At 36.2% G+C, this 22,882-nt stretch overlaps 1 pseudogene across 7 annotated transcripts in view; it reads left to right on the top strand.

Annotated features, from left to right (window-relative positions):
* Positions 1 to 11,978, top strand: part of LOC149202869 (putative pentatricopeptide repeat-containing protein At3g13770, mitochondrial pseudogene) — a 124,129-nt pseudogene extending 112,151 nt beyond the window's left edge. For 3 of the 7 annotated variants that reach the window (XR_016253922.1, XR_016253926.1, XR_016253928.1), the window contains 3 exons: positions 10,961 to 11,058; positions 11,189 to 11,374; positions 11,612 to 11,978. The product of XR_016253922.1 is annotated as a putative pentatricopeptide repeat-containing protein At3g13770, mitochondrial pseudogene, transcript variant X2 (transcript). The remainder of the gene's footprint in view (positions 1 to 10,960; positions 11,059 to 11,188; positions 11,375 to 11,611) is intronic. The other 4 variants (XR_016253923.1, XR_016253925.1, XR_016253921.1 and 1 more) reach the window with 3 other exon arrangements.
* Positions 11,979 to 22,882: the final 10,904 nt, after the last annotated feature.

Here is a 22,882-nt window from a genome sequence, read left to right on the forward strand (position 1 = left end):
CACTACTAGCACCAGAAGTTGACATGGAGGTAGAGAGCCGTAACAAACAGGAAAAATGTTCACCACCTCCCACCAAAAGACAGAAGAAATTAGAAAAACAAATTGAAGAATTGAAGGAAGAGCTCATGGAAGCTAACATGTTGGAAAAAGTTATTAAAAGGGAAAATGAAATGCTCAGGGCGCAAAGCAAAGAAACACAGAAAACAAATGAAAAGCTAAATGAAAGAATCAGTGAGTTGGAGACTGAGCAAACTGAGATTTCCAACTGGGCCACTAAGTGGTACAATCAGAAGAAGGCTCTTAAAGAAAAATATAAAAAGTTAAAGCAGGAGCTCAAGGGACAGAAAGATCACCAGGTGAAGAAGAATGTAGATACCTTGCTCAAGGCAGCAGAGATCCATGCAGGGACAGAGTTCAAGGGGAGTACTTCTGGGGTAGCATGAGGACATGCTAAGTCCTTAAGTCGGGGAGAGATGTTGGTATTATCCCAAGACCCTTTTTCCTTCCCAAAAACATATCATTTATCCATACATTTTCATCATATATCCCTCAAAATCCTTGAATATTGATTATTAATCGTTTTATAGTTATTAAATTGCATAGAAATTAATTTAGGGGTTTTATGTTCAAGAATTGGAAGTTTTTGATGACATGGTTACAGGAAGTACCCACATCCTGTAATGAGCTTATCGTTTGACATGTGGCGCAGCAGATGAGCTAGAACGAAACGCATGGGCAAAAAGCAGAATGTCCAAACATGGACAAACACCTATCTCCCAGCCAAATCGAACCTCCTATGTATGCGGTCAACTCAAGTCAAAGCAGGGCACTCTGGCAGATAAAAGCAGCAACAACATCGTTCCATTTTCATTTTAGTTTTTGTTCTTTTTGAAACACTTAGCATGGAAACATTTTGAAAAGGCTTATGTAATAAAAGCGGCAACAGCCGAATGTACATTCATTGTATCGATGACATGGCTGTGCGTACGCATATGTAAATACAGTCAGGTTAATGTTTGAAGGGTTAATCGTTGAATCGTTTTCTCAGAACAGAGTTTTAAGTTAATACAAAGACCTATTCACAGTCACGACGTGTGTATACCTCTTGCATTGATTTGATAGCTGATCGGTTATAGCCAGTGTACCCTTAGGACGCGGACGGGCCCTGCGTTCTTTGATTGGTATACTGTTCATTTGTTTTGTTACATTTCGGTTATCACATGTTCGCACAGTATTTATATTGGATTCGATTTATATAGCATATGGTTTGCATCACAGTTACGATTACATAGCTTTCGATTTACACAGCCTATGGTTTGCATAGCAGTTACATAGCTTTCGATTTCCATAGCCTTTGATTTTCATTGCATGTATATGGTGTGCGCTTATGAATGGTTTATGGTTATGTTGAATGGTCAGCACTAGGATCTGGAAGGGAGTCTTGTAAGGGATTCGATCCCTGTGTGACTTATAGAGACATTATCATAAACTCTGTTTTGTTTCACAGTTCATTTATGTTCTCTTTATATAGTTTGATAGTGTAAATATCTTTGCATGCTGTGTGTGTTTACCAAACAAGGGTTTTCTGGGTGATATCTCTGTAAGGAGGTTAAAATCATTGTTACAGTCATACAGAGTACTTAGGTTCACGGTTTGATTTGATAGATGCATCTCATAACAAGCACTGTAATCAAGCATATCAGTAGGGTAATCTAGGTGTGTGAATGATAGGCTACATATTTCGGTCTTCCGTAAAGAAGCCTTGTAACCTACATCATAATCACTTGGCCAGAGATTCTTTATGTCTATATATTTTAGACCACGCCTCTATGCTTACGCACCTCGGTCGATATTAAATATAGAGTCTAGTCTAGTACCCTAGCTGGAACCACTACAAACGTCAATTGGGGTAGTTGTCAGAGTCTGATTTGGAGGGCCACAGGCCATGGTCCATGATTGATTTTCTTGTTTGATGTTGAGTATAGCATGGAAACTGCTGTTTTTTTTCATTATTAATTATAAGTTAATGACTTTAGTCAGGCTCAGTTCTTACAGATGCAGATTGCAATTGGCATGGCACAAAATATTTTTGCCTGAGTTTCTATGTATCATCTTGTGTTGATTTGGGGTAGCATCGGATGTGCTCTAGCCATGAAAATTGGTGGAGAGGCTAAAGCACATGAGATCTCCAATACCCAGAAATAGTTTGGGCAGAATCTAACCAGTTTGGGAGATATTAAAATAATTAATATTTTTAATGGAGTCCCTAAGTCTAAACTTAGGGAAAATAAAATATTAATGTGAATTAATATAAAACTAAGTTAGAATGGTCCAAAAGTCATGGAGCAAGCCAGATCTAATCTTAGCTGTTGATTAGGGACTTAATCTCGGCTGTTGAAATGTCAACGAGAAAAGTATAAGAGGAGGCTTGAGGGTCACTTGGAGAACACATCGAGTTGATCAAGAATTCGATTTTTTGGGGCAGGGCTTGCTGAGGAAATCGAAGGAGTGATCAGAGTTGCAGCTAAGGGGTAGTGAATGCAGTAGCAGAGAGGCAAAGATAGTACTAGGAGCATCAACATAGATGCCGGGAGAGGGTTGACGCAGAGCTAGCTAGAGGCCACGCAGAAGCAGCCAGAGGCCACGCAGAGGCAGCTAGGAGTTACGTAGAGCTTGAGGGCTAGCGTGGGAGACGCAAAGGCTCCAGAGGCTGACGCAGAGCCCAGAGAGGCTGACGCTAGGCCAGAGAGGTTGACACTGGGCAGATGTTGGGCCAGAGAGGCTGACGCAGACCCTAGAGGTTGATGCTAGGAGATTTCGTGGGGCAGATTGGGGCTGATATCTGTCTCCGACTGAGAGGTACTACTGCTGAGGGCATTCTTTGTTGGGTGAGCCATTTCTGGCACCCAGATTGTATTCTGAAACTGCTTAATAATAAAACCCTCAGATAGCTGCACCGGTTTTCCCGCATTGGGTTTTTCCGGGGACATTAGTCCAAAAATAACGGTGTCACTTGTGTGCTTGTTTTTTTCCTTCAGTTGATGATCTGTATGTGTTGAGACTGTACTTGTATTTATTTTCAGTATTTACATGGTAAATAACTTGTTAATTAACATAACAAGTAGGAAGAAATAAATCAGAAAGTACAGGAAGGATTTCTAACAGTTAGACTTAGAAATTCCAACATCTTGGGGGTCATGGACTAAGCCCACAGATATTTTATGGCCAATGGACACCTGCATTCAACTCACATCAAGTAAATAGATAAACTTTTAGGAAGGTTTGATTCTAAGTTGACTCTTTCATGGGAGTCTTCTTTTGAGATTGTCTAACTGAATTTAATGCACTAAGTTTAATCTCGCTAATCTTGGTTCAAATGTTTTTCCCTGTGACATGAATGAATGTAAATTACCTTATCCAGTTTGGCATTGATATATTTTGATGTCTATCGAGTTTATGCTGTTAAACTCAATTCAACGATTTACCTAGTGATCCTGCTGACATTAATGAAAGTAGTTTACCTTCTCCATTTTATATAATTGGTTGATATTTTAGATATTTTATTCTATGGGAGATTTGCATACAATATGTTCCGTTCTTAGTTAATGATAAATTTTCTCCTTTCATATGTACAAATATGAAACAAAAGAGGATATGGTCTCATACTGCTAAGTCATCCTGGAATATTTCCCTCTCAGTCTGTACACATACAGACATGTATGGTTCCCTTGAATTTTAGAGTTTCTAACTGAACTTGACCATCTAATGCCAAACAATTCACGTCTGTTTCCTCAATGCACCCAAGTCTAGCTAATCCTGATCCATCTCTGCTACCAGCAAATGATGTGTCCCCGCATTCCTCATGGAAACCAAATTATTGTTTGTCTACACTTCACCCACTACCACCTCTTTCCTCCCCTCGATATCATCATGGAATTATTTGCATAGGCTTTGTACTGCATCTGTAGGAGTAAAATGCTCTAATAGGTAAAAGATATTGTTTTTGTTTGTTGTTTTGTCTAACTGACTTGTATATTCTTTGTGATTATAGATAAGAAAGAACCGTGATATCACTTTTAGTATTCTACTAAACTATCTTGTATGGTCTGTAAGGACTATTCCAAATACTTGGATACATTGGATTATGGAAATGCAAGCTACAGGTTTGATCATTTTTATATGTTTCTGCATGAAAGTGCTTGATTCACATTAAAGTATGTTCTAACATGCGATGAGCTTAATGTTCCTTAAATCTTTTAGGTATTTATTTTGGGGGATTATGTTACTGTTCTCAGCTATATAAAAAATAGCGCTATGAACTTCTTTGGTTTTATTTGGAAGGTCATTCATCACCATTTCAATGGTGGCTTACAATGGAATAATTACTATACTCAAATCTTTTTGGAATAATTTATGTTGAGAAATCACTAGGACAGCCAATTAGGGTTTGATTTCTCTTACTTGATAATATATGTTAGATTCGTATTACATTTATTGTCTTTTCTTCATCAAACAATTATCAAAACATAAACAATAAGATCACAAAAAGACAATGAAGTTATGAACACAAGATATAGGCTCCAAGCCAAGGCAAAACCCATTCCAAGGGGAAAACTCTGTCAACTCTTCTCTTCTTATAGAATCAGATCAAAGTGAGAAATCCAAGACCAAGACCTCCAAGAAGCCAAGTCAAGCCCTCCAAATTCTGTTTCATCATGATAGAATCCATCAACACCAATCTTAGACATACAAACTCATAAGCCACAGGAAACAAACATAAGTTTCAGATCTTCTATAGCCCAGAAAATTCACACTTATTTCAGATCTTCAATAGCCCAGGAAACTCACACTTTTTCTTCAAGATATAAATTCAGAACTTCATATATCTGTCTCAGAACACATCACAGAAAGCCCGAAAATACTTGCCCAATTGGAGGGGGATGCATGCATATATATAGTTGTTCTCATATGCGAAAAGACACAATTGTTGGGTGAGCCCACTTGGCTTCTTGAGGTGAATTTACCCAAATTATATTTTCAAAAATTCTTTTTCCTTTTTTTTTCTTTACAAGAAGTCCAAATAGGAATTTTGACTCTTTGACTCAACAAATCCTAGAAGCATGAAGAACATGCTTATCTAATAATAATAAAATTCCTTTTTCTTTTTTTCTTCTTCTTGCTTTTTACATAAAATACATAATGATACAAGTATAGTGAAAATTATGAAGACCGAACCTAGTTACACTTTTCAACACTCCGTCTTAACTAGGGAGGTATTCATAATTACACAACAAGGTACAAGGATACTTTCAAATTGAAATATTCTTATAAGAAGAGTCAGATTGATAAGCCATTTTCAAACATCAACATCATAACCAACATTGTCAAATTGCAATATAGCAAGGCCTTGACTAACAAGCTCTAACTCTCCACTAGATTAGAGCACAATGCTGGGAGGCATACATATGGACACCAACACCACAACCTCTCAAGGCACATACCCCATTCGGATGTTCACCAGGTATGTCCTTACAAGACTATTCTTATCTTGGATTCCCAATCCTCAAAGAATATCAGTCCTCTTCGACCACTCTTATCTTGGATACCCTGTCCAATCCTCAAAGAGTGTCGGTCCATGGGACTACTTCTATCTTGGATTCCCAATCCTCAAGAAGTATTGGTCCCAGATGCTTATCCAATCCTCCATTCTCCCTACTAGTGCCTTCACTAGACATACGACTGTTAGTCCTGGCCTAGTGCATGACACATGGAGAATATAGTGCCCATCATTACTCCCTCTCAACCAGGGAGATGTAACCACAATCCTTAGCTGGTCTCATACTTCATCAATACATCATCTACTTGTTCTTCCGTGTATATATACTTGTAGCTGTAGGGATCCTGTCTCACATCATCAAATCATATCATACTTGAACTTCAACCTTTCTAGTTGTCAAACATTTTATGGAGCCAAATTCTTTCACACTCTAACTTCCAGATAGGGTTTCTTGGCTCCTAACAACATCTCATCAGATCAAAATTCAAGCTTCCTGGATCTTTGACAATCTTCATGCAATTTTGTCATCAATTAATTCATTTGTCATCTTCAAGGAACCAAACTTTCGTCAGCTACTAGCAGATGCCTTCCATCCTTTCATAACAATATTTGGTCTTCATGCTCTTCCAAGTCATCACCAGTGCCATCCACTCAATCCATGTGCTTTCAAATCAAAACAAACAACTGTCAGTCCAATGTCATCAAACAAGATATATCAACTGTTATCTTTCCAACCTCTTTACAAATTTCTGCAATGTCTTTCTGGGAAGCCAAACCATATTCCATCATTATCAGAGTTGCCAGATCTTAGTAACTTGCTCCCTCTGAGGTCAACATTCCTTTGCATGGTCTTGTTCAAGAATGTAACTAGTGTTGGTCTTCATAATTGTATTTGTCAAAAGAAAGAAAAAAAAATATTATTAAAAGAAATTGACTTATTAAAGCATGAGTTTCATGCTTGGGTCAATGGTCAATAGGTCAAGCCTCCATTGTAGGCTTCTAGGATTATGTCTTGAGTCATTGTCATCATTATTTTATTCTAGACCCTTCTTGGGATCTTTATGTCAAGAAAGAAAAAATATTTTCTATGTATATTCTCCACCAAGTCGACTTCCTAATCCTCCAAGTCAGACTCAAAGTAGTTGACAAGTTGGCCTAAATATGGAGAATCAAACTACTATATATACAAGTGTATTTGACCTATTGAAGCATGGAGACAAGGCATTCGATCTATAACTAAGCAGTGGACAAGAAGTGTGAGATACTAGAAGGAGAAGTCTATCTTATGACAAGAAGAAAATAAGTCTAGTGAAAGTCTAAAATTGTGATTCTCTATCACTCGTGTGAGCTTACTGAAGTATTGCAAGACCAAAAATGTTGAACTGTGTTAGGAGACTGAAATTGCAGAAGTAAGAAGAAAGGGACCGAAACCCTAATTGGAATGATGTTGTTTGACTTATTTATGGAAGGCTAACTTGGTGGAGTGAAGAAAGTTATTTGTCTTGCGTCCTGGTTGTCTCAATTTGATCTGATTCTACTAGTGGAAGAGTTTGACTGGGTTTTCCCCTACATAGGGGTTTTGCCCTGGCTGAGTGCCTACATCTGGTGTTCATTGTGTATGATCTTCATGTTTTTGGCATTTATTTGATGATGAGAACACTAATATAATCAACATAAGACAAATATAATATCACAAGTAAATGTCAAGTAAGAGAAATTAAGAATAAATGTTGCCCTAATGGATTTCTCAACAGGTCTATCTTCATTTTGCAACAGAGTTATGCTCCATGTTCTTCAACTTTCAATCATCAATCAATGTGAACGAACCAATCAACAAGCTTCAATATCCATCAAGGTCTTTATAGCTCCCTCTTTCCATCCATCTAATAGTCTTCTTTGATGCATACATCAAACTGCTCCTTCCTTCACAGTCTTCATGCTATGCCATGTTCCTTCAAATCTTTCATTTGCTTAGTCAAGCTTTAGATAGAACTTGCCTTGACTTGTAACCTTGGTTAGAAGACTTATGAAAGAACAAGGAGACAAAATATAAAGACAATAACATTAGTAATAATCAAGAAGATGTTAAATACTTATCTCTGGAGGAAGGTTGACTCCCTCTTAATCTTGGACCCTTTTCCATCAAAGATTGTCTTCACATCATGATATAATACTTGTCATTCTTAAGAACTAGGTTCCTTTTCCTTTCACAATGGAAACAATTAGTTAGGGTTTCTATTTCTAGGGTTTCTCCTTTTATTCCATACTTTGCTAGGGTTTACAAACCCTAGATGCCAAGACCTGTCACTTACAAACTGTAAAGTTCTACAACCACACTAGAGAGTTAGTTGCAAAACCCTAGATACTTTAAGGTCTTCAAGATCTTGTTACATTAGAAATTGCAAATTCTATGCAAACCCTAGATCCTTCATAGTCATCAAGACTTGTCATCCAAGCATTCAAAAAGCTGAAAAACCCTAATGGAACTGTTTGACATGCCTTTTTATCTATTTCATTTGATTACAAAACCTAGTCTTCATAAGCAACATAACATCAAACTCACTGTCTCTAATCTATATTTATGCAGACCCTTTTCACGATCATCATCATGACCTAAAGGACTTAACATCATAAGACATTGATATAGGTCATGGAACGTACAAAAATTATAGGTACCTCTTTGAATTTTACCTGTCCTTTGGAGAGATCTGGTCTTGTTCCTTGAGTTGACATTTATCAACTTCATTCAAAAGAGACAACATGATTTCTTCTAGACTTTAGGTCAGCTTCATTGATGTCATTCTTTCTTCTATTATATATAGGTAGGAGATCTGAATATCATGACTACCTCAAGTACTAATGTTACAGAGATAAGCTAATCCATCCATAGAGATTCAATGCTTCGATCTTCAAGCTAAGATATGAACGAGGTCATCATACTTAGATTTCTCGTCTACTTAGAGATGCTCCACACTTCTTTCCATCGACCCTTAGGTATATAAAGGAGATCTTGAACTTCAAGTTTTTGCATATAGTTATAGGTTTGGAAGATGCTTTGTTTAGAAGTATATAGAGATGAGCCATACATTATTATCAGATGTTGTCAAGTCATGCATCACTGTTTGCAATACTGTCAAATCACACAACATTATCACATGAAGGTCACTACCACATCTGGTCACTGTCATATAGGGTATGAGGACATTCGATCATATATCTATATTTCTGTGAAAAGTCCTGTACAGTGTTACTTCCATAAATATTGCTGTATTACGGGTCACTTGTTATGATCGCAACCATACAACTGCCATAGTTCACTGTCTCACTGTCATGTAGGTCACAATCTCACTGTTATACTGTAATAGGTACCACTCATAGCTATATAACTTGATTATCATAAAAGTCTTTGTCATACTTGACTTGCCAACCAACAGTCATGTTATGTCTAACATCATGATATGAGCCATAGAAAGATGGTATGAGCCTCAGTAATCGAACTTCGGACACTTGTTGTAGAATGCAAATTTCAGAGAATAACAAGCCATGGTGAATAGAGTGAACCACAAAGATTTGTCAATGAGTATTTTCAGAATGCAAGCTAATGAGCCACAGAGGTAAGTCAATGAGCCATTACAAATGTGAACCATTGAAAATAATGGGTCACGGAGCAATGTCATATGAGTCATTTAGAGCTGATGCCGTAGACAGAGTGAGACCACTGTAATGTTGAAAGGCCATAGACCATTAATACAAGCCACTGAGAACACAAATGTGATTTGTGCCACAGAACATATCACTGTAATCTGATGCTTCTATATCTCAAATGAGCCAAGAGAGCGAGTTTCTTAGAGGAAGTTGTTTGTTATACGGAGCCACAGAGATGAGTTATAGCGAGAAGGAGAGCACAGAGAATACGATCCATTGTTCAGAGCATGCGAGCCACAAATTGTTGTGCGAGTCATTGTAGAGGAGTGCGGGCTATAAAAAGGACAAAACCGAGGCACCTTAGAAGAGTAGTGAGCCATACCACAGCCACACCATACTGTAAGTCAACAGATCTTCATAGTAGAAGACATAAAGAGGCAATTCAGACTGTTTCATAACCTCAGATGGATAGTTCAGACTTCATCAATAGGAAACCACAGAAACTTGTGAATTAACTCAGATCATAGACTCCCCAGAAATTTGTATTAATTGAGAATACCATAGGGAGCTCGCATTACTTAGAAATCATCACAAAAGGAACAACGAACTCTAACAAGAGTGATCTTTGGAACTGCCATCCATTAACCTTAGCTCTGATACCATGTTGAGAAATCACAAGGGCAACCAATTAGGGTTTGATTTTTCTTACTTGATAATTTCTTGTGAATATATGTTAGATTCTTATTACATTTATCGTGTTTTTTCATCAAACAATTGCCAAAACATAGACATGAAGATCACAATAAGACAATGAACACAAGGTATAGACTCCAAGCCAGGGCAAAAACCCTTCCAAGGGGAAAACCCAGTCAACTCTTCTCTTCTTATAGAATTAGATCAAAATGAGAAATCCAAGATCAAAATCCAAGACCAAGACCTCCAAGAAGCCAAGTCAAGCCCTCCAAATTCTGTTTCATCATGATAGAATCCATCAACACCAATTTTAGCCACAGAAACTCATAAGCCACACGAAACTCGCGTAAGTTCCAGATCTTCTATAGCCCAGAAAATTTGCACTTATTTCAGATCTTCAGTAGCCCAGGAAACTCACACTTTTTCTTCAAGATATAACTTCAGAACTTTGTATATCTGTCTCAGAACACATCACAGAAATCCCGAAAATACTTGCCCAATTGGAGGAGGACGCACGCCTATATATAGCTGTTCTCATATGCGAAAAGACAACTGTTGGGTGAGCCGACTTGTCATCCCAAATTATATTTTCAAAATTTCTTTTTCCTTCTTTTTTTCTTTACAAGAAACCCAAATATGACTTTTGAGTCTTTGACTCAACAAATCCTAGAAGCATGAAGAACATGCTTATCTAATAATAATAAAAAAACCTTTTTTCTCTTTTTCTTCTTTTTTCTTTTTACATAAAATACATAATGATACAAGTGCAACAAAAATTGTGAAGACTGAACCTAGTTACACTTTTCAATAATTTAGAAGGTTCTGTCTGATGGTTTGTGTTTCCAGTCGGTACAATATGGCAAAATTATGTTTAGAGAGGAAAATTACATGGTCTCATTTGGATATCTTGTAAGTAAATTCAGCCTTCAAACTTTATTTCAGCCACTATCTTGGTTTTTCTTTTTCCTTCATCATAGGCTGTTGGGTTTGCTTATAAGCAACACTTATTCCCTGTTATGTCTGTGAGTGCATCTCTTCCAAATCCCTATCTTCCTCTCTGTGCAGGCTCAGCAGAGCCAGGTTCAGGCAACAGGAAAGGTGGAGTAGTACTCATACTACAGCAGCAACGTCCTCAGCTACAACTGCCATTTTTACAGCACGATGTAAAATTAATTTTCTGGAACTTTATATCAATACTGTTGTTTCACCTTTTGTTCTAGATGATAAGATTCATTGTGCATCTATGCATTTTTTTGCCATGGAATTTATCATCATGCCTTTGATTTCTGCTAGATGTTACGTCGGGGTAATGTGTATGTTTTTATCTTCCTGGAAGGGATGCGAATGACATTGATTTGCTTGGAATTGCTGGAGGGAAGCATCCTTTACCATTAGACACATGCAACGTTCCTTTATTTTCAGTTGAGACAACCATCTTACAGCCTGTACGTCTCGGAGCTTTGGTTTCAACTGTTGAAGGTGCAAATCTGGAACAACAATGAATGAAATTTATCTGACATTACTTAATGATCTTGCTTCATAAAGCTGTATGCTTTCTGATAAGTTTATGGAATTCTGAGCCACTGTCAACGTTTAGTATGTTTGAATTATTTTCACAAAATCAAATTTCAATAGGCTAATGCTTATTCTGGTTTCTTTGCTTATTTTCTATTTTGAATTGTAATCTCTTCAACACACGTGGATATCATTTTGCAGATGCTTGGAGAAACCTTCTAACCCTTTGTCAATCAGTGGGAACATAACCCTGTGGCCAATGTTACTTGTACGGTTTTGGAAATGGAGCAAATTGAAGCTCTCCATTTGCTAGGGTCTCTTGAAGCCTTAAAGGGTAAGTGCAGAAGGCATGGAGGTTTTATGAAATGTGGCACATGCCGAAGCGAGTCGAGCTGATGAATTTGCAAATTTATATTTGAATGGTAATACATAAATTATAATGCAGTCGACTGTTCAAGCTAGAGTTGCGCTGTAGAGCACATATTTTGCTGTATTGTATTTTAAATGAGAATGTCTTTCGGATTAATCACATCATTAGGATTTGGTCGACGTTTCGAACCAACTAATCTGGTTTATACTCAGGACAAAGGTGAAAAAGTCAATCAATCCTAAAGAATAAATAACAAGGATGCATTAGGGTCCAGAGTTAGCCGTTAGGAATTAGTTATTAAATTAATTAAAATAATATTTAGTTATAAATTAGCTGTGTTATATATGTTTTGCTGTATTGTATTTTAAATGAGAATGTCTTTCGGATTAATCACATCATTAGGATTTGGTCAACGTTTTGAACCAACTAATCTGGTTCATCCTCTGGACAAAGGTGAAAAAATCGATCAATCCTAAACAATAAATAACAAGGATGCATCAGGGTCCAAAGTTAGTAGTTAGGAATTAATTATTAAATTAATATTTAGTTATAAATTAGTCGTTAGGAATTAGCCATGTTATATATATATAATCAATTTATAATAATATTATAAGAATTAATTAAATAAAATTAATAATATTGTAAGGGGTTAAATTGTATTTAAAGTATTAGAATTAAGGAATCAGAAAAAGAATATTCATTAGAATAAGTTTAATATTCATATTAATATTAAAATAAATAAATAAATAAATTATAATTTTAAAAATTAGATTAAGAATTTTAAGTATTTAGAATGAGAAAATTGATTAAAATAAGCTTAATATTCTTAGTAAATTGAATTAAAATAAAATAAAACAATTAATTAAAATTTAAAATTATATTAAGAATTTATGTAGTTTTTAATTAATACTATTTAATGATGCAAAAAAAAAGAGGGGGAACAAGGGGTGAAATCAAGAAGAGATGGCCGAAATCCAACTCTTACTTAATTTCCAACCATCATCCCTTTTGAGATTGATTGCATGCTTCTCTATATCAATAGCCTCTCTTAGCTTCCTATGGTGGAAGTGATCAACCCTAGAAATGACTCTAGAATCCTCAATGCACACATGGTGCTTGGATTTCTCCGTATGTTCAATTAGAGCTGATGAGTGGGAATGATTGTGCCTAATGTTTGTTGCATGCTTTTGGATTCTCTGGTTAATGGAGCGACCAATTTCTTCAATGTAGGAGATCCCATAAGAACAAGGGATCGAGTAGACCCCTTTCATGTCTTTAGGGTCTATAGGGTCCTTAACAGATCTAGGAGAATTTCTGATGTAGGAGCATCCGACTGAAAAGGCGACAGGTGGGAAATGGTTTTTTATTTTCGCTGGAAAGAAAGAAAAACATTTCGAATTCTGTTTTGTTTTTGTTTTATTTAAATTAAGGCTGACATAGGCATTGTTCTTTAAAAATTAAGCAAGTAAAAATAGGATTAGCTAAGAGCATGTTTAAAGAAACTATTAGATAATTGAAAGGTAACTGAGGAACAATTCCTCAACTGTAAGAAACTGCTAGTAAGGCATTGAAAAAGAAAAACCAGAGCCTCATGGAAGGGGCTGCCATCTAGAGAGAAGAAAGGACATAGAGTTTGAAATTACAATTTTTCTTGAAATATCTATGAAAGCAAATGAATCTAGAACCTGTCATTAAGGAAGCAAGACAATTTTTCTTTTCCTGTGCATTAATGTTTCAGACATTGTGTTAAAAGCAAAATAGTGAAATAATTCATTAAGAAGCTGAATGACATCGACAAAATCTTGTGACTGAAGGCATCTCAGACCAGGAACCAGACAAGGCAAAGCTAGCAAAGACAATACAACTTTTCTCAACAAAAAAACTAGGTACATTTACATTCAATATTCAAGCACACCTGTGCATTCGTTACATTTCCAAATTTAACAGTTCATTATACATTTATATAACCCAAAAATAGTAGAGGGTTTCGAAACCCACGAACACCGAAAACAACGATTTGCAGGCCCAGACTAGTCAAACAACGAGGGTATGAAAACCCACGAAACCATACAAACACACGGAGAAAGCGAAACCCCAAGGGAAATACCCAACCAAAGACAACGCAAGTAAAGAAAAGATACAGCCACGGAGAGATCCTACCCAGTTTTTCCCTAAGCTTGCGAAGACTCCCAAGGACGAGGTCATGGAGCAGTGTTCCCCAGGAATGACCTGCACACCACCACAAAAACAAGGTGGCAGTCAAGAAAACAGTAGGGCCAACAAAACAAAAGGACAGTGAGCAGACAAACGAAGAAAGGAGCGGGAATTTACCTGGAAAAGGCCTGACTCCGCACCAGAGGACGAGAACCGAGTCTCTCACCAGAGGGTTTCTCCCAACAGGAATGCCATAGGAGAAATTTACCTGCTCACCAAGGAGCCAGAGGGTTAGAGACATAAAAACGAAATGCGGAAATGAAATTGGAACAAGAAATTACCTGAAGTAGAGTTCGCTGAGCTGTCCACCGCAGTAGCAAGGAAAGAACCTGTGGTTACACAGAGCCAGATCATCACCAGAACCAACACCAAGAAAAAAAATCATCACGAGCAGAGTAGAGACAAAGCATGAGCTGGGTAACAGAGATGAAACAACTTGCAGGTTGAAAGTCGACTTGAAACCTCCGAGAACCAACAAAGTAAACCACCACAAGGAACAAACGAAGGCACAACACTAACAAACCACCACACGGAACAAGCGAAGGCACAACGCTAACAAACCACCACAAGAAACAAGCGAAGGCACAACGCACCCACAAAGCCGAACCAGACCACGACGAATACAAGAATGAACTCCAAATTTCCCTCGACAGGTGTGAAATGACCGTGTTTGCAAAACCAAGGCCAGTACAAAGGGCAAGCCGAAACATAAAGTGCATTAAAACCTCACACCAAAACCCTGCTATTGTTTATTCGAAAAATCGACAAGAGTTAAACAGTTGTTGCTACGTGTCCCTCCTCGGGATTGCCACCAATTTCTAATGGTATTAAGGGGTTTGAACAAAACAAAAACTCTATTCTTTTTAAGAATATGAATAATATTGTCAGTGGTCCCTTAGAGATATGATCATCATGAGCAGGCCTTGAGTTTTTGAACGGAAGCTGCACCCTTGATTCTTTACAGGCTCTTTGAAAAGCCTCGAGGCCTTGAGTTCCGCCATAGTCATTATTTTCAAAAACTTTTAGAAGATGAGAATTTTCCTCCAGGTGATTCTCATCATAAATTCTCAGGGCACGGTGGCAAGAGTGCTAAGGACCCAGAATTTTTGCGTTAGAAAATGATGAGAACTGACATGAAGATATTGTTCCGTCATTGATGTTAGATAACAGTTAAGTCATTGATGTTGGTGCTAGCATCCAAATGAGACTCCATGACATTTATTCTCAAAGAATCCTCCAACAATACATAGATGATATGGCTTGGTTTTCATGTGGCAAATATGAGAAAAAAACAATATATTTGCTTCCAACATTGCGATTGTTGACTATAACATTGGCTTTAGTATTTGTTGTCTGGTACCAAGTTGTGTGAGAAGACCAAGGCATCCTTCCTAATTTCACAACAATTTAACTGTGTATGGAGCAACTACTGTTACAAATCAGTCACCTTACACTAGGCATCATCGACATTGTTCTTGATAATATCAATATTGGAAAGATCCTCTAAGGGACAAGAACATGGTAAGCGTGGTCATCGTCCACCTCTTCTACAATTCCTGGGTATTGGCCTGACTGCAGATTACCTTCACCTTCATCCCCTGTCTTGAATTCTCTCAAACAACAATCAACTACTAGCGGTGGAAATAAGCTTTCTATTGGGCTGAACAATAAGCAATAGGAATATAGTGTAAAGAGATCTTCAGGTTATTTGAAGAAATTCTTGTATATTCAGAAAAATTAAAGTTCTTTGGATCAATGACACCTTGGTCAATGTAATGATTTATACATCTCCCTTGAGACCTTCCAAAAATCCTCACAGATCATTATCCATTTGTCTTGCTTGTGAAAGGAGAATATGAGGTTATAACTGTTGCACTTATATGATCTTAAAATGGATTTGTTCCCCAAAACAAGGTACCCTTTTAGTTGCTGATCGATCACATCAGCTAAGGCTATGGGAATGTCAAATTGCTCCTTATGGGCTTTTCATTTAGAAACTTTGAGGTTATGATTCATGAGTCAAATTCCTATTGGGTTGTGCCACAATGATCTCCCAGAAAGCTAAGTTGCACTGAAACGAATATGGCAAATTTAAAAAAAATCTGGATACGATACGACAATGAAACAACATATATATATATATGAGATAAAATAAAAAATTCATATTATCATTCATCTTTTAGTCTTTAGAATCTAGATTCTATATTCAAAAATACATAATCATCATCATGAATTCAACATAAACAAATCATCATCATCATCAATGATTATTATAACATTCAAGTTAGCACCTTTGATTAAAATGTCAATATCCACTCATAGTTTAAAGGAATATGAGATTGTTTTCAGAGTCACATCATACTTCATGAATTATATATTTTTCTAATGAATTTGACAACACTAACACAGAGGCAACATAGTGAATTTGACTTTGTAAATAGTATGTTGCACAGTATCTTTGTCTAGACTCTAAAGGAGTCATGACATAGAAATATTGTTTAGTATCACCGAATATCATGTAAATTTTATAATTGTAAATAACAATGTCTAACATTATAAATTGGATTGTATTCCAGTAGCATCAATAGGAGATGCTATGAAATTCATAGAAAGAAGTAAGCAGGACTTATTTATTCACAACCTAAGATCATATGACCAAGAACCAAGTTGCCACAATTTATGCAATAAAGTAGTGTGAAGTATGATATTAGTAAAGAAATGGTGAGAAATTTAGCCTATTGCAAAGAAACTGCTTCCACCAGCCAACTTTGTGGGTAACAACTTTCCTTCTTGATTTCATAGATACCTTATGAGTTTCCATTCCAAATTTCAGGTTTCCATCATTTAGATATGGCATTATTGAAAAATTGTTTGTAGATACCTCTATCATGTCATGAATCTTGTTTTCAAGATAAATGTTTGCTTTCAGATGAGTTGTAATCAGTGGATGTTAGGTCTGCAAAGAATTCCGCTGCATTGACATGCTCTGGACAAAAAAAATTGGAATATATTCTTGCAATAAAGCACCTAGAACATTGGAAACCTGGAAAATTGGAAACTTGAAAACTTGGAAACCTATCCATATTTACTAGAAATGCATCCATTTTTTTTGGAAACGTATCTAAATTTTCTAGAAAAAGTGAAATGTCGTTCGACGTTTCGGATACATAAACACGTACCAAACGACATGGAAATTTAATAGCCTCCCAACCTCGTGCATTAAATCGAATTAGTTGAGACACAAAATATTCCAAAAAGGATTCTTCATATTTCAATGGCTTTATTTTACTTGAAATTGAGACACTAATTGGAACTATCAATGCTTGAACATTCTCCACCTTATGGTTTTAGGTGCCATTGGACTTCAGAGTCCTTGCAATGATTCCATCACCTAGGTGCACAATGCATCTATATATATCTTTGTCTTGCTAGACCTTTTTTTTTTTTTTTCAAGTTTTCAAGGAAATGGAGAGAACTCACAAGAAGTTGGGACTAGAACTTAAAGGGAGACGTTCCATACTAACCATTGAATTTCTTTGTGACTATTTAGATTCAAATATTTACACAATCGTAAACACAAAATTATAGAGGAAGCATAATAGATTTCAAACGGATGTGTTGAGTTGAATATTTAACATCCAAATTTGCATGGACACTGTAGAATCAAAACTTCAATTCAAATTTGTAAAAGTAGAAATAAAATTAAACCAACAAATTGATAAACAAGAATAAATTAAAAATAGGGTACGAAAATTAGAGCAAGACTTGGAAGAAGCAAAAAATCAATGTTCTAGCCCAATCATACCACCATCACAGAAGGCGCTATAGGCCTCAAACTTAAGGAAATTGAGGATATAATTTGTACCCAACCAGTTTTGAAGCCATACATTGATATCTCACGAATTGGAGGCAAAATGTACAATCTTCTTGAACTCAAGCACATTAAACAAGCTTATATTATATGAATAAGCGTAGAATCAATCACAAAGATTAAACATTGTAAAAAAAAATTCCAAACTTAAAAAAAGAGGGTACAAAAATGAATGAAGGCCTTATCCAACAAGACCAAAATCAAATTTAAGAACTTGTCAAAATGCTAAGAAATAAGGCAAATGGGCAATAGTAAGGAACATAAGGGTAGTAAAGGATTATTTCAAAACTAACAAACAAGGACGAAGAAAACTTAGGATTGTGACATGGAATTGTCAAGGATTCTCTTTGAGGGACGATTTGAAGCTCAGCTAGATACCAACCTCAATTGTTCTTATATTGCTAGTTGAAATCATAATGTATCTAGAAGGTTAATATAGGATATCTAGGGAGGTACCCATGGGGAATAATAATAGTTAGGTGCTTATGTATTGTTACATATGGAGGCAATTTCTAGTAGATGAGGTCCATGTGGTAATGTGAAAACAATAAATGCAAGAAGGGTTACTAGAAAGTTCCTTCTATTAGAAAATTTCTTTCTCTAGAATCTTTCTAGGAGGTAGATAGTATTATATAAAAAAGTATAAACAAGATAATGAGGTGTCATGAGTTATTGTAATTGTAGCAAGCAAACATTGCTTGTGGAATGTTTTCTTTAAATAATAATATATGGTGTTACTATACCTCAAAGGGTTTCTCTAATTCTTGAGTGTTTATTCCTTTTGTTATTTATTGTCACCTTATATATATATATATATATATATATATATATATATATATATATATATATATATATATCACATAACATTTGGTAGTAGTGCTCTTTCTTCAAACCAAAAAAATGGATGATTTTTTCTTTTTCTTTTAAGGTTTTAATTTTAAATTCTTCAAGGGAAACAAACAAGGTGGCGGACTTTAGATTAATTTCTAAAAATTTCTGAATATAATTTGAAGAAGTTAGTTGGATATTTGAGTTCCTCTTGATAAAAGAACTATTAGAAATGTCGTATGAAATAGAGTCCAGTAAGTGGCGATATCATTGATTTAAAATCTGCTATTTTAGGGCCTTTTCCTAGGGATGGCTACTCAATTTGCAGTTCATATGTCTTTTGATAGAGTGCTTAGATGTAATCAATGCCATTAAATGTATAGATTAGCCATGGAATTTCATAATTGTGGTCATAGTAGCAAGTTGGAGAAGTGTAGTGGATGTTATGATAACTTTAATTTACTTGTCACAAGGAGCTCCTTTGCAAAGTAAGTTATTTATGTAAACCCTATTTTTATTTTTGGATTATTCCAAGTAAGATGCATTTCAAAAGAAAAGATGATGATCTAGACTTAAAGAATATATAAAAGAGACAAAGTTCACAAAGACACATCTTTGGAGAGGGTGCCTTTATATGTATTTAAAAGATGATGCAACCATGTGGTGGAGTTTGCTTAACCATGATAAGATGATGACACTTTCACACAATGCATATGAAAAAATATTTCTAGACTAGTGGTGTCAAGTTGTGAAGAAGGATAAAAAGAGCACTAGGAGTTTATTTTCACATGGCAACTCCATGTTACAGGTTTACATGTGTATTCAACTAAAAAAGATCACTTTTCTTATTAACCCTAGTTGCAAGCATAATTTTATTAATATTAACTTGGTTAAAAGATCACAAGTTGATGGCTCTTAGTATTGCCACAATAATGTGCAACTTCCAGGGGTCTCAGATTTAATTATCTACTCAGGGTTCGTGCAAACATAAGAGGGGTTGGCACTGTATGTGCAACATGCACTATCTTCTTGTTTCAATTATAGGTGGGAGACATTGGAGTGAGGGTTAGATGAGCATAGACCATGTTAAGTTGCTGAACTACAGGAAAGTATATTTGCATAAATGAATTGCAAAAAATGAAATGGAACACACATCTGTGCTAATGCCAATGAATGAAAAAGCACACTTTGTGAAAATAAATGATTGAAAATCTAAACCCTAGGATGCATAAAACAATACCCAGAAAGTAATTGATAAAGACATCTAAGAGCAACTTTATGAGGTCTCTCTATACTTCTACATTCCACCACCAACATCCTAGAGGTGTTGTAATGCATTAAGGAGGTTAAACCAAATGTTTATTGCTAAGTTGGGCAAGAAAAGGGGACTATTTAAAGGTTGCTACATGATTCTTTTTATCGCTATAGGAAAAGTCCAACGAGCTTGTAAAACAGTTAGAATGCAAACTAAGCGAAAGAGGTTCGAATTTTGAAAAATGATGTCATTCAAATTGTAAAGGCGAAAACTTGATTCAGGCTTTACCATCATGAAATTGAATCCTGTTTGTCTCTTGGAGCTATAAAATCAATTTTGTAGTGACACAATAAGCTACATAATTCATAGTGGCAAAATTGTTGAATTTTTGATGTAAGAGTGCAGTAGATACAATATTTTGCCATATAATTATTTCATAATGATCTTCAACCAATATTTTATGCCACTACTATCATTGAATAATACACTTAAGAAAACCTCAACAATAAATGCAGTGGAAAGAATAAAGATCATAGAAATAAAACCATGCAAAATAGAGACAATAATTTAATGTTGGGAAACCCAACCTTGGGAGAGAACTTGCCAACTTTTGTTTTTGAGAAATTATCTTCCGCAAGGTTTACAAATCAGAGATTTGTCTAGAAATCTATGTCAATATCCAAGTCAAAATGCTAGTCAAACTTGGCCAACTTGTTGTCCTTTGAGGTCAACCCCTTTAGCCCCTTTTTACCTACAACTAGTGGCCTTCCTGTGGCTCTTACGACCATTCTGCGGCTCCTGTAGCCTTCTTGCAGCGCCTGTGGCCTACCTATAGCTCATGCGACCTTCCTGCTCCACACGTGAAGTTGTCCAAGAGGGATACGTGAACTAATGAATAGAGTGAAGAAACTTGCTCTTGCTTGATGGAGAAAAATGAGACATCACACCTCTATTTATACTTGTTGAGTGAGGCGAAATAACCCAAGGGACACACCACTTGATAGGCTTGGCTGACCTGAATTTTTTGCGCTAACTTGTCACTTCAAAAATTAAAATTTTCAAAATTCTTTTAGGCCGACTTGAAAAACATTTAACCATACAGTAAATCCTCTCGATGCTATGAAAAAATCAACAATCCCTCTTAGCGAGGGAGGTATTCTCCTTAGCTAAAATCATATTTCCCCTTATTTGAAATTTCTCCTCCCCAATAAAAGTTCATGAGCTTTCTATGTTGATGTAGTGTCTCTTGTTGAGAAATCTAGGGCAACTACATTAGGTGATTTCTCTTACTTTGTTAACTGCTTGTGATGTATTTTTACTTTACTTGATTAACTTCTTCTTTTCTTTATTATTATTAGTGTTTTTTATCATCAAACAACTACCAAATCATAAAGAACAATGAAATGATAGGACACAAGATGTAGGCGACCAGCCAGGGCCAAAACCTCTCCAACTGAGAGAAAAATCCATCATAATTTTTCTCTTCTTATAGAACTTCAATTGACGAATTCCAAGACACATAACCCTTGACCAAGACCCTCCAAGACCAAGTCGACTTTTTCCTTCTTGAACGACTTCCAGCGATAAACTTCGACCTTCCAACAACTTCTCCAATAACTTCGAGCCTAGCAACAATCTCTGTAACTTCAACCTTGATGTAGCTTTGACCTAACAACTTCACAACTTCGACCTAGAAGCAACTTCACAACTGCGACCTAGAGGCAGCTTCATAGCTTCGACCTTGCAACTTCACAACCTCGACCTTGCAACTTCACAACTTAGATGCAACTTCAAAATTTTGTCTTGCCCAGTAATTGTAGAAGCCCTAACAAGAGAGAGAGAGAGAGAGAGAGAGAGAGGCCCAAAACATCGAACTTGTTCTTCTTTTCCTTCTTCGTCCTTTTCCAACTTCTATCTTGTGGAGATCAAACTTTCTTGGGTGAGTATCCAAATGAGGTCAAATTCGTTCTTATTTATAGGCTTGTGAGGAGTACGCATTGCTATCTTGAGGCTGACTTGTCCCTTCATGAGGTCGACTTGATATTTGTGCCATGACGAGGTCTTGGAGGGTCTTTTGACTTTATTTTGACTCAATAATTTTTTCTTTACAATATGTAACATGCCCAAATGGGTCTTTAATACATGACAATGACTCAATTGATTTTATGACAAACCTAGAAGCACTCAATGGGTGCTTGACCTAAAAATAAATTTCTATTGAGCATGAAACCCATGCCCCAAGAACATAAACAATAAATTTATTTTTCTCTTTTCATTAACTACATAAAATCATGATTACATATGTCATTAGGAAGACCAAGCCTAGTTACATATTTTGTTAAGAATTTAATAGGGCGATGATTATGATTAATTCTCTGTACTTGATAATTGCTTGTGGTTGTTTTTTTACTTATTAACTTTGTTCCTTACTATTATATGTGTGAAGCATCAAACAACTATTAAAACAAAAAGCATAGTGACACAGTATATATGCTGTAAGCTAGGGCAAAAGCTCTCCTGTTGAGAGGAAAACCCTTAAATCTCTTCTCTTCCTTACAGATTCTTCAATTGACGAATTCCAAGACCTTAAGACTGAGACCAATACCCTCCAAGACCAAGACCAACCTCTTTGAGTGATGTGCCAACTTTGATCTAGTTAAACTGAGTCAAATCTCTTCCAGTAACACCTTCTCAACCTTTTGTTGCAAAATTTTCTGCCTTATACTACAAATCTAAAATTTTGGCCTCGAGTAACTGCTGCTGCCACATGTGGGAACTTCAATCTTCTTGTAGATCCCTTCTTTGACCTATACTTTCCTTTCCCTGACCTTTGGAGCTTGAGAGAGACCCTTGGTAGCCTTCGCTTGACCTCTTTGCCTCCTTTCCTCCAAGATCGAACTTATGGAAGGATGCTGTAGGTCAATGTAGAAACCC

Source organism: Pinus tabuliformis, chromosome 2_1 (genome assembly GCF_031772625.1).
Source record: "Pinus tabuliformis cultivar Carrire ecotype Pingquan chromosome 2_1, CPIR1, whole genome shotgun sequence".
Lineage (NCBI taxonomy): Eukaryota > Viridiplantae > Streptophyta > Pinopsida > Pinales > Pinaceae > Pinus > Pinus tabuliformis.